This window comes from Schistocerca serialis, chromosome 3, assembly GCF_023864345.2.
Source record: "Schistocerca serialis cubense isolate TAMUIC-IGC-003099 chromosome 3, iqSchSeri2.2, whole genome shotgun sequence".
NCBI lineage: Eukaryota > Metazoa > Arthropoda > Insecta > Orthoptera > Acrididae > Schistocerca > Schistocerca serialis.
The window spans coordinates 682,760,629-682,772,496 of record NC_064640.1 but is presented as its reverse complement, the minus strand read 5'-3'; the positions used below and the strand labels follow the sequence as shown (position 1 = coordinate 682,772,496).

General features: G+C 41.8%; 1 pseudogene; it reads left to right on the top strand.

Moving 5' to 3' along the window:
- The first annotated feature begins 2,466 nt into the window (after positions 1-2,466).
- LOC126471883 (5S ribosomal RNA) lies at positions 2,467-2,583 on the top strand (annotated as a pseudogene).
- Positions 2,584-11,868: the final 9,285 nt, after the last annotated feature.

The window sequence follows — 11,868 nt, the reverse complement described above, 5'->3', positions numbered from 1 at the left end:
TGCTCCTCTCCCCTCCTGTCCCTGCCCCTTGCCGCGCCTCCACTGTTGTGTCCCCCCTACCCTCCATCTCTACACCCTTCATCTCCTTTCCCAAGGTGGCTTCCATCAATTCACCCTCCCGCATGATGCCCTCTATCCCTCCATTTATCGCTCCTAGCAACTCTGATCCTCACCCCCCTCCTTTCCTCCATCCTTTCCCTGGGCTCCCTCTTCCCCCCTTCCATCCTGTGTTTCTCCCTGCCTAACCTCTCCCTACCTCCCTTCCCCCCCCCCCCCCTTGAGTCCTTCTGTATTCCCATCCTCAGCCTTCCCCACTCCCTGTTGCGTCTGCCCAGTACCCCCCACCCGTCTTATTATTACTGTTATTACTATTATTATTATTATTATTATTGACAGCAGCTGAAGTTGTATAAATATTTTGATAAGCATAACTGTCATACAGCAGATTCCATTAATTTCACACTGTCATATTTGTGTGAATTTAAAAATTTGTGAACACCCTGAATGTATACTATCGAGCTGCCACTGGTGCAGAATTCAATGAAAGTTACTTAGGTCGCCAGAATTATGCGTAACTTAGATTTTAAACTCACTTTGTGTATGCACATATTTGAATTTAAAGCTGGAAAACAGTCTTGTGCATTCTCTCACTCTTCTAATAGCTCTTCATTAAAATTGTTTCACTGGGTATTAATGATTTAATGTTAAATATTTTAGCAAATTTTGTACAAATTGCGTTTTTTAAGTCGTGGAACATCATACAATAAGCTTTTCTAATAGATATTTTTGTGTAAATGAGACCTCTTGACTTTTTAACAGATATTGGTTGTGTGAGAACGTGTCAGTACTATGAGTCCTAATTTGAAACATATAGATATTATGGTTTTTACGTCTATCAAACACATCCCTGCGATATTCAATAGTGTAGAAACATTCCTACTGGGATTGGTTTTGCCGGCCGCGGTGGCCGAGCGGTTCTAGGCGCTCTAGTCCGGAACCGCGCTGCTGCTACGGTCGCAGGTTCGAATCCTGCCTAGGGCATGGATGTGTGTGATGTCCTTAGGTTTAAGTAGTTCTAAGTCTAGGGGACTGATGACCTCAGATGTTGAGTCCCACAGTGCTCAGAGCCATTTGAACCATTTTTTGGGATTAGTTTTGATTTAGTCATAATATCTGTACTGTGGTAAAGTACTAGTCGTTGACTCCAAATTTTCGGTTTAGCTGTTTTGATCTCCAAATGGGTAGATAACGACGTAGGAACGTGGTCAAATCAAAGTTAAAACAGTATCTAATGAGAATTCTCCCCGTTCCGAAATGCTATCTTACTAATTTTTGGATAGGTCTTACAGATAGACATAGTGGCGGTAACAAGCCTAGCGAGATTTCTACAGGTTACCGGCGTGCAGCACAAGTGCTCCCAATTATTTCCAACTAATGTCTACGAAAATCAGATGCTGCCCATTTAGCGGCAAAATTCATGCAATAGTTACACTGTTGCGTTTATACTGGTTAAATCTCACTGGAGCGAACAGAGAAACTAGAAGCAAAGATGGATTCTCTTTAAGAGCAGAGATACATCATCGTGGCATGTATTTAGTGCTACTGGTCTCATAAATCTATTATGGTGAAATATAAGCTTGCCAAAACCGTCGAACAGAGAAACTAGAAGCAAAGATGGATTCTCTTTAAGAGCAGAGATACATCATCGTGGCATGTATTTAGTGCTACTGGTCTCATAAATCTATTATGGTGAAATATAAGCTTGCCAAAACCGTTCAAGGAGAGATCGTCATGCATTTGTCACACCTGAATAGAGGTATTATGTACTTACACCATTTCAGACTGTGTAATATTTGATAAAGCTTTCACAAATACGAGAGCTTGCTGAAAAGTAATGCCTCCGAATGTTTTATATGAAATCTCTTTAAGTTTTTTTGTATTTAAACAAACACTTTTAACATTCTACATCTTCATTCTTCGTGTTTACATAACTACTTCTCAATGTAGTTAAACGCTGGAGACGAACACATTTCTCCCAGCGAGCGACCAGAATGCTACTACCATGACTGTAGAGTGTTTGACTTTGTTAACAGGGCCAAAACCTCACCTCTGCTTGCACCGCTTTATCACTATGAAGTGGAGCCCTCGTAGGCGATCTTTATGGTTTGGAATCAGATGAAAACATATGGGGCCAAGTCGGAACCCTATGGAGGATGATCCACGACAGTGAACCCAAGGCGTCGAATTGTTACATATGTCGTAGGGCTCATGTGGTCTTGCACTGTCATGCTGAAGGAGTGAGTGCTCCATATGTCGGCTAACTCTTAGAATAAGAAACTCGATTACGCCATACTGTTTCTCACACACTGATATAGTTACTTCACACACCGCCATATTACGCACTACATTTCGGAGCCCTCTAGTGGCAGGGGGCTGCAAATATCTAGGCACGTAGAATAACGAAGTGGCAATGGCCTTGCCTCAGTGGATACACCGGTTCCCGTGAGATCACCGAAGTTAAGCACTGTTGGGCATGGTCAGCACTTGGATGGGTGACCATCCAGCCGCCATGCGCTGTTGCCATTTTTCGGGGTGCACTCAGCCTCGTGATGCCAACTGAGGAGCTACTCGACCGAATAGTAGCGGCTTCGGTCAAGAATACCATCATAACGACCGGGAGAGCGGTGTGCTGACCCCACACCCCTCCTATCCACATCCTCCGCTGAGGATGACGCGGCCGTCGGATGGTCCCGGTAGGCCACTCGTGACCTGAAGACGGAGTGCTTAGAATAAAGAAGTAAAATCTTAATCACGTCGGTTTTATTTTAAAATGTTTAAGAGCTTTTACCTAAAGAATTTGGAGGCGTTACTTCTCAGCATGCCCTCATATGTGCTCAGATACTTTAAAAAATTAATTGTGTTTAATGTCTTATGTAACTACAAACTAAAGTTCATCCTCAATCATTCGGAATAAGACTCTGGACATCAATACTGAATAATGGCAACGGTGGGACCTGTAGCACATCATATTAGGCGTCATGCGTCAACTGTGTTTTTCGAGTAAATAGCTACATGGAAATTTTTCAAGAACGCAATATTGTACCAGTGCTGTTCCTTCAGTTCCGCATTTTCATGAAAAAACAACCTATTCTCAGGACCGTCACACTCTCTCTCAGCTGCTTCTACATTTTAACGTTTCTCCATTATCTCTCAGAATTGTGACTCTCATTCCCCGCGTTCCATTCCATATCAGCCCTGTACCCATGTCCTATTGCAAAACTCCTACAGCCACCTCTGCAGAGCACACAACCTTGCACATAAAACTCCATCGATCTAAATGTCAGTTCCCTCATAGTTATCTGTCCCTTCTTGACTCACCGGCAGCATGTAGAAGCTGATAACCTTTAGCCAGCGATGACTCCTGCACCAGACCATGAGCTGTACCGTCAAAAAGATCATTGGCAGAGTAAATGTTGTCAGGTCGAAATAAAACATGACGTTTAAGCAGACAATCAAGAGATTTTTAATGTCTCTTTTTAAAATATTTCATTATTTCTAAAATCAGCCTAGCTGCTGTGACGTCACTCGTGTCAGGGGGCGCATAAAACGCCGACGATAGCATTATGACCACTAGGTATAACAGGCGGACCACCAGGTAAGACGTGGGACGCTCCACCGGTACCAATGAGAGAGCGGCGAGGAGCGCTGCCCTGTCAGTGCGCAGCCTCTGCACGAACTCGTCGAAGTGTTCTTCGTCGTCGTCGCCCCCAGACAGGCGCCACAGCATCAGCAAAAATTCTGGTGAGTAGTCGGCACCGAAATCGTGGCGCACACGTCGGCGCAACGTGTTCTGTAGGGCGTACCGCAGAAGCGACGTCCGCTGTGACTGGGTGCCGACGTTGCAGGTAGGTGGCTTCTTCTGTCCCTGCAACACAAAACTGTGCATTTGGAAAGCGATTCTAAAAATTTAGTAGGCAACAGCTTCAAGCGTTTAAGATATACATTAACACTACCTCAGCTGCTGTTAAAAAACGCTTTATTTTCCACTACCAGTTTCATTCACAGAACACTAACCCAGATATCCGAGTGCATTGACGCGCTACTTCCAGAATATGTGGCGGTGAGCCTCACCCGGTTTCACTCCGCCTCATGAACTGATGGCAAGGGCTGGTGAGTTCGCCATCCTGGACGTGATTTTTAAGCGATTTCGCACATCCAGCTAGGTAAATACAGAGCTGGTCCCCATGTTCCATCTCGGAAACAGGCTACACAAACATTTAGAAAAACGCTAAGTTCTCACACTTGAACATGAAATTACTCTAGGCGCAGACAGATGGGATACACCAATTCTGTCTCAGGGAGAGTGATGGCCTCAGGTACGACATCCTGTCACTATCATTAGCACTGCCAAAACCCATGTAAAATGCTGGAAATGAAAGAGAAAGCCGGCCGGAGTGGCCGTGCGGTTCTAGGCACTGCAGTCTGGAACCGAGTGACCGCTAGGGTCACAGGTTCGAATCCTGCCTCGGGCATGGATGTGTGTGATGTCCTTAGGTTAGTTAGGTTTAATTAGTTCTAAGTTCTAGGCGACTGATGATCTCAGAAGCTAAGTCGCATAGTGCTCAGAGCCATTTGAACCATCTGTAAGAGAAAATGGGGAAAGGCGGTAGTAGAAGAAGAAGAGGAGGAGGAGGAAGAGAAAGAGGAAGAAGAAGCTATGTTCAGCGAACATCTTCAAGAAAAAGGTTTCTAGGATCTCGCTGAGTGCTTTGTTAAGCATGAAAACATGCTCCTGAAACTGTTTCCATGTATTGAAAACAATCGGCAAGATCCTTGACACCTATCACCTGAAGATGTTCAATGAACGTAGCAAGTATGGGGAATTAAAGTAACTCATAAGCCAAAAGAAGTTGATCCCTGACAACTGCAAGACTGAACGCCAGTTAGTGGCACGGCGGCCACGTGATGCGGAGTAGTGACGTATAGAGGATCATTGTAGAGATGATATGGCCCGAAAATGGGGAAATCCACTGACGTAAAGACACTTTGACAATGTCAGATTGTTAAATCCCAGTGCCTCGGAACGAACATCTAGGGAATGGTGAACCTGGTTGGTTCGCAAGTATGTATGGGAAGTAGTTGAAGAATTGTGAAACCACAACTAGGCAACAAGGTATTGGGTCCACACTTCCTCACAGAACGTGGAGGTCCGAGGCTTGTCCGTTCTGTGACGCAAGACAGGAGGCGATCTTGCCAGATCTGATGACAGAATACATATCCTTCAGTGTACGTTGTTTAATATAGGGCACCACAGCAGATGAAACCAACGTGTTCCTGTATTGAGCCAACAACACCGTCAACTGGAGTTAAAATGGCAAAAGGTTGTAAGTGCCACATCTGTTATTTATATGGGAAATGAAAAATTAACTTATCTCTCTTTCTGCATAAATGATTCGTATCCAAAATATTGAGAAGGTATTCCGATACTCCATTATTATGCTGGTCACCGTATCACTGCAAAAACTAATTGAGAAATTATTAAATAAATACTTTGTTAAGAATATCGTAAGTGCCATACAAGGAAACTGTCCCTTTCTAAGTGCCAATAAGAAAGGTTTTACAAGGCGATTTTTGCAAAAAAAGAAAACACCAGATGTCAGCTGTTGATAACGCACAAATAGCGCAGTTACTGGTTTCGAACCGACAGGTTCATCTCCAGACGGCTGTTCACGGTTGTATTGCATTTTTTTGTAGTTTACACTGATGGCTGTTTCTTTCCCAACTACTAATATGAACACCGAAAAATGTATTATAAACATGGACAGCCGTCTGAAAATATATCTCTTGCTTCTAAACGGTTAACGGCGTTATTTGTGTAAATAAATAAAATTATTAACAGTAGATGATTGCTGTATCATTCTTTGCAAAAATTAGCTCGTATTTTGTAAGCAGCCACGATCTAAAAGAAATGTCAGTTTTCGACAAAATATCAACAGAAATGTTTTGTTCCAACTGCCATTAATAGGCCTACTAAGGCACTATCTTTGATTTGTGATAATACGAGCACAGAAATACAGCTTTAGTTTTTTAACTATTAGAATTGTAGTCAGAAAAAAACACTTTCATTACCTTTTAAATTTTGGTACTTCAGAGGGAAGCACAGCTTAGCACAAAGACCATGCGCCATCTACTAACGCTTGTTTGAAAGTCTTCTCTGTGGTTTGGCATCTGGATCAAGTATAGGGACATGCACCAACATACCGAGAATGCAATAGCACTGAAAGCGCTTTTTGTTAAGAAATGGCAGTTAGAACATTCCCCATTTTCACTCTACAGTTATGATTGCAGTGGACACAGCTTCATCGAGAATGGACCGTGGATAAATATAAACGTCTCGTCTGGTAGGATAAATTACATATCCTGTTACAGCAGATGGATGGTCGTGTCTGGATAAGGCATCATCCTAGAGAACACCGAGCGAGGTGGCGCAGTGGTTAGCACACTGGACTAGCATTCGGGAGGACGACGGTTCAATCCCGCGTTCCGACATCCTGATTAGGTTTTCCGTGATTTACCTCAGTCGCTTCAGGCAAATGCCGGGATAGTTCCTTTGAAATGGCACAGCAGACTTCCTTCCTCATCCTTCCTTAACCCGATGAGACCGATGACCTTGCAGTTTGGTCTCCTTCCCCAAATCACGCCCCCTCCCCCGTATTCAGAAGTGTCGCTTCTTGGCCGCCTGGAGCGCTATTATCACTGAGGTAACAAAAACGAGACGGACTGTCGCGACTGTTACGTTAGACTACGACCAAAATATCTGGTGCCACATATCTCTGGAAACTACCAAGGACTTGTCGGATCCAGGCCATGGAGAGTTGTTTCTGTATGGCGTTCCAAAGGTGGACCAATACTTCATTATACAGGTGGTCATAAGGTTTTCGCTCAACAGTGTATTTCTTAACAGCAGCTGAGGTGTAGTTTTACAAATACTGTGGCAGCACAATGCAGAACATGCATAATATTGCTTACGTCACACGTGCTGGCATTTTTCGGATAGTAAATCAATACGCCATGTTCCTTATGTAATCTACAAAAAGGTTTAATCAAGTAAATTCAGTATGGCTAACAACAGCGTTTTAATGGGCAGTTACCATTATCTTGATCGAAAGCCGATATGAACACATAGGCAAATTACAAACAGTCCGCAGCATACTGGATTCTGATCAGACTTAATAGGTCTGATGGACCAACTCTGACTGTTACCAGCGACCTGGAAGCAAAGAATTTCCCTAGTCCCCTAGTTCTCATTACAACAAATTCCCGACATTATTTGCGGGTATTTCACCATGTTACTTGAATCTACGTCTGAACTGGCCTCGTAAAGCCCAAAGGTACCGACCAGCCACCGTGTCATCACCAGCCATCATCGCTGGCTGCTGATATGGAGGGACATGTGGTCAGCACACCGCTCTCCCAGCCACTGTTGATTTTCGCGACCGCAGCCGCTGCCCCACAATCAAATAGCTCCTCAATTGGCCCCACAACTGCTGAGTGCATCCCGCTTGCCAACAACGCTCGGAAGACTCGGACGATGACCCATCCAAGTGTTAGCCAAGCCTGAAAATGCTTATCTTTGGTGTTCCGATGAGAACCTGCGTTACCACTGTAGCAAGGCCGTTGGCACGTTACTTGAAACATGTTCCGTTAATGCTGAAGAGAACAGTCTCTGGTATGTGGAAAGAAGTCAAAAGATGTTCGTTTTATTTAGGCGCAACACGAAAAATTGCTTAAAGATATGAAATCTTATAATACTAATATTACAGTTCTAACGTCCTGCATATTATTACCCATGCAGGTACTCTTCATCTGAATAGAAGAAATTGGCTAAAAATGTTCCATTGTACCACCAACAAGAAAATGAAAATGTTACGGAAAGTTGTTGACTATTTGTGCACACATATTAGAGTGTCTGTAAATCCCTTCTGTTCCAATGGTCAACTGCTGAAATTATGGTATACCAGTAGTTCATTTTGGCATTCTAATCATGTTTGACACTTTTTTGCCCGAGGAGTTGGGGTGGGGGGGGGGGGGGGCGAGAGATAAATACGTCTAACAACAAAAATCATTAGGAACTATAGGTGTTGAGACGAATCGCTGTTAGCAATCAGTAGTCCACACGCCTCTGCTCATCTGCGAACATATTTTATTAGCGAGCGGAACTATATGTGAGATCAGGAGCCGTGTTGCATATCGAGAGGACGTTATCATCAAATTTTAGCGAAATGAGCACAAAAAGTGGGTTCTGAAACGATTCCCAGAAGTTATTGAGTACCTAGCTGGCGGTCAGGCTTCTACACACAAGGGAATGTCACGGCGCATCACAGAACAAGTGGTAGACAGAGTACCTGGACGAGCAATCCTGTTTGCAGGCTTCCAGGACCCTGCTGGTTACGTACCTGCAACTACCTAGCCCTTGTTCCACACGATCTATTTCAGTAGTAAGATGATCTTGGCTGTGCAACATTATGTCAGTGTACCACAGTAACTTATAAAAATAGCTCTGGGAGACAGGATCGGAGCCAATACAGTCCAATATATGATTCCAGTACCCCTCAACTAGTATCTTATAAGCTTCAGATGACTTACTAAATCATAGACAGTAGAGAGATAGACACATGTAATGCAGTGTTGTGAAAAAGTTGGCAAATAGAAAGATTTTTAAAAAATGTTTCTGCATAACTTTCAAGGATTAACAACATATACATAACTCTTATCACACGCCTGTGTATTCTGCAAATTTTATACCTGTATTGGTAGCCCCCCCCCCTCCCCCCAACCTCCTTCGAAATTGATTTGTAACTCTTTAATCACTGCACGTACGGAGAATAAATATACTGAGACAACTAAATACTGCCGATATAACTGAACCAAGTATACGGGGTGAATTTTCCAGGATATGAAATATTTGTAGCGTCCAAAGCTCAAATGTTAGCACTTCGTTTATTATGTTGTTGTAGAAGTTCTGGAATTCTTTGGGAAGTACTGGCCTGAACTGGTATGTACCAACTCTCATTAAAATTGAACGCTGATTCAGTCAGCTTTAAAAATATGCTAATAATTTTAATTATTTCAGTAGCTGTCCTTCTAATGAGAATATTATTACCGGTATATATACTGATACTGTAGTTGTACTGACGACAAAAAGGGTTTGAAATTTGCTTTTTGTGACAGAACTGTATGTGATTCTGAGGCACTATTACAGGTAAGATACGACAGTGGGGAGAATTTTTTTCACGGTTTCCGATTTGCTCAGGGCACTCCAAGCGATTTCAGAGATATCACCAGCACACAAAATGATTCATATGATCTATGACTTCAACAGTCATTTGCATAACTTGATAAAGAAAGCAGTACAGTATTCTGCATTAAGCTTCTCCAAGTAGTTTCAATCATGACAGCAAAAGCAGAACGGTCATTTAGCGCCCTTAGGCGACTGAAGTCATATCTCCGATAAACAATGGGACAGAAGCGATTGAACAACTTGGCTGTTCTTCATGCCCACCGAGATGTTTGGGATGAATTGGATATCCGACCAGTCATCAATACTTCATATTCAGTAATCCAGTCAGACGGTCAACATTTGCACCTTTCTAAAGACACTCTAGCCCTAATAATGGCATTTAGAGCAATATTAAAATATTTATAAAATAGAAAATTTAATACATACATGATGTTAAATTTTAAGTTTCGAAATATTAGTTCTAGTTTAGTACTATATTACTACATTACTGTATTAGTTATTTTCCAACACTTAAATATTTTTAGGATGTAAGACCAAATTAAAAACCGCTATTTACATACTTTTTGACTGAACGTAATAGGCACACTATATTAATTGTATTAAAGCATTAACTTTGAGATATTGTTTTTATTTAATGAACCCTGAGCCTTATTCAGAGTAAGCTTAAATTAGCGATTTCACTTATTAATCAAAGTGCTATGACTGTGCGACAGCAGTACTTTATGTTTTATTCTTTTAATGATAGTTTAAGATTCATTTAAATACAATTTCAGTCTTTTCAGAGCTACATATTCACTGCTCTGTAAAAGTTTATAAGCATGATTATTACTGTATGTTAAATTAACTTTTTACGAAAACTGTGCGTGTTTATATTTTGTTTCTTATTTTTAAAGCCAAAAAATGTGTCAGGCATGTCGAGTTTCCCAGAGTGTCGAGTTATCGAGAGTCCAGTTTTCGGGGTTCTAATGTTGATCATATGACTCTAAAATGCTTAAAAACACTTTAAAACTCACTATTTTTCATCTAAAATTTAGAAAATTTCCAGGGCAAGACCCCCAGTATGCACCCCCTCCCCCTTCTAATATTTTTTGTAAGTCCCCTGCACTCTCCTCTAACCCCCTTACCAAATGGATGAACCCTTTTGTGGAGCTTCTAGAGTACGCATCCTATCTAGCTGCTATGTGGAGGACACGGATTCATTTCCTGGCACTACCAGGGATTGTTCCTTCATAGGATGACTAGAACAAAATACACTCAGCATCGTGTTGCCAATGGAAGAGCTGCTTGAGTGAGAAGTAGCTATTCCAAGGTCAGGAAAGACGACAACGGCTTTGAGAGCGATGTGCTGACTCCATGCTGCATCTATATGATGCAATGTGGCAGAGGATGACACAGCGGTCGGCCATTTCCGATTGGCCTGTCTGGATCAGAACACAGAGCTTTGCTTTCTTTGTATTATATTCTTTCGACAGGTTGGCAATACGTTTAAGATGGGACCTGCGGTCTATTTCAGATGATGAGGTGAATGTGAAACTTCTTAAAGACACTGAATTGCCAAGACTCTTGTAGTTATTTTAGTCAAATTTATCTCATCAGATATTGTTAAGAGTGCTTAAGACCTCTGTGTCACTAGTTCATGGGCTCATTAATTTCAACACAGTAAGTGGAATGTCCAGTTACTGTTCGAAGGTACAACACCCTCAACTCAATTAAAGGTCGGGTCCCATATCAGGACATTGTTTATGTTAATGAGAAGCAGCTGCAGAAGGAATGGCCAAATAAAGTTATGACTGCTTCTAGAAATAACTATAAACATACCAAATAGTGAGTTCTAAAAATGATACATATAGAATAACATAAAATTCTCCAAATTTACAAGAGTACATGAGCGCAGGCTCCCACCCTCTCACAGTTGGGCCAAACATAGCAAACCATTTTCCATCCAGAGGGCCATACTATACTTGTATGTAATGTTTTGGTGAGCCACAGTCATATTACTTCTGATGTTGTGGTATGGGGAGCACTTGGATATTACATCAGGTTGACAGTAACTGAGTGTATTCTGACTGCACAACAACATGTCACAAACATCCTGCACCCTCATGTGTTACCTCTCATGTGACAGTATTGTGGTGCCATTTTTGAGAAGGACAATGCTTGTCTCTATGAAGAGTCTGTGTGATGTTGACACACACCCATGACCAAAAAGATCCTCTGTTCTGTTCATGATAGAACATAGATAGGACAGATGAGGTGCAAATCATACTGGTAAATGGGTTCACACTGCTAAATTCTTTTTATATTTGACTCGATTCTGTAATCAATGAAATACCCTTTCAACCCACGAATTTTCATTTCAATTTCACTTTCTCTCTTTGGTGCTTGTCTTTTTTAGTGTCAGTGTATTAAAGTAAATTAAATATTGGAACCTACTTTTACTATTGACTTCAGCTACAAAGATGCCAAATAATTTTTTTTATTTATTTATTTACTCTACATTATAATCTATTATCTAATATTCCACAGCAGGCCAAAGTTACTGTCTAAAAATTTATTTGTATATTTGC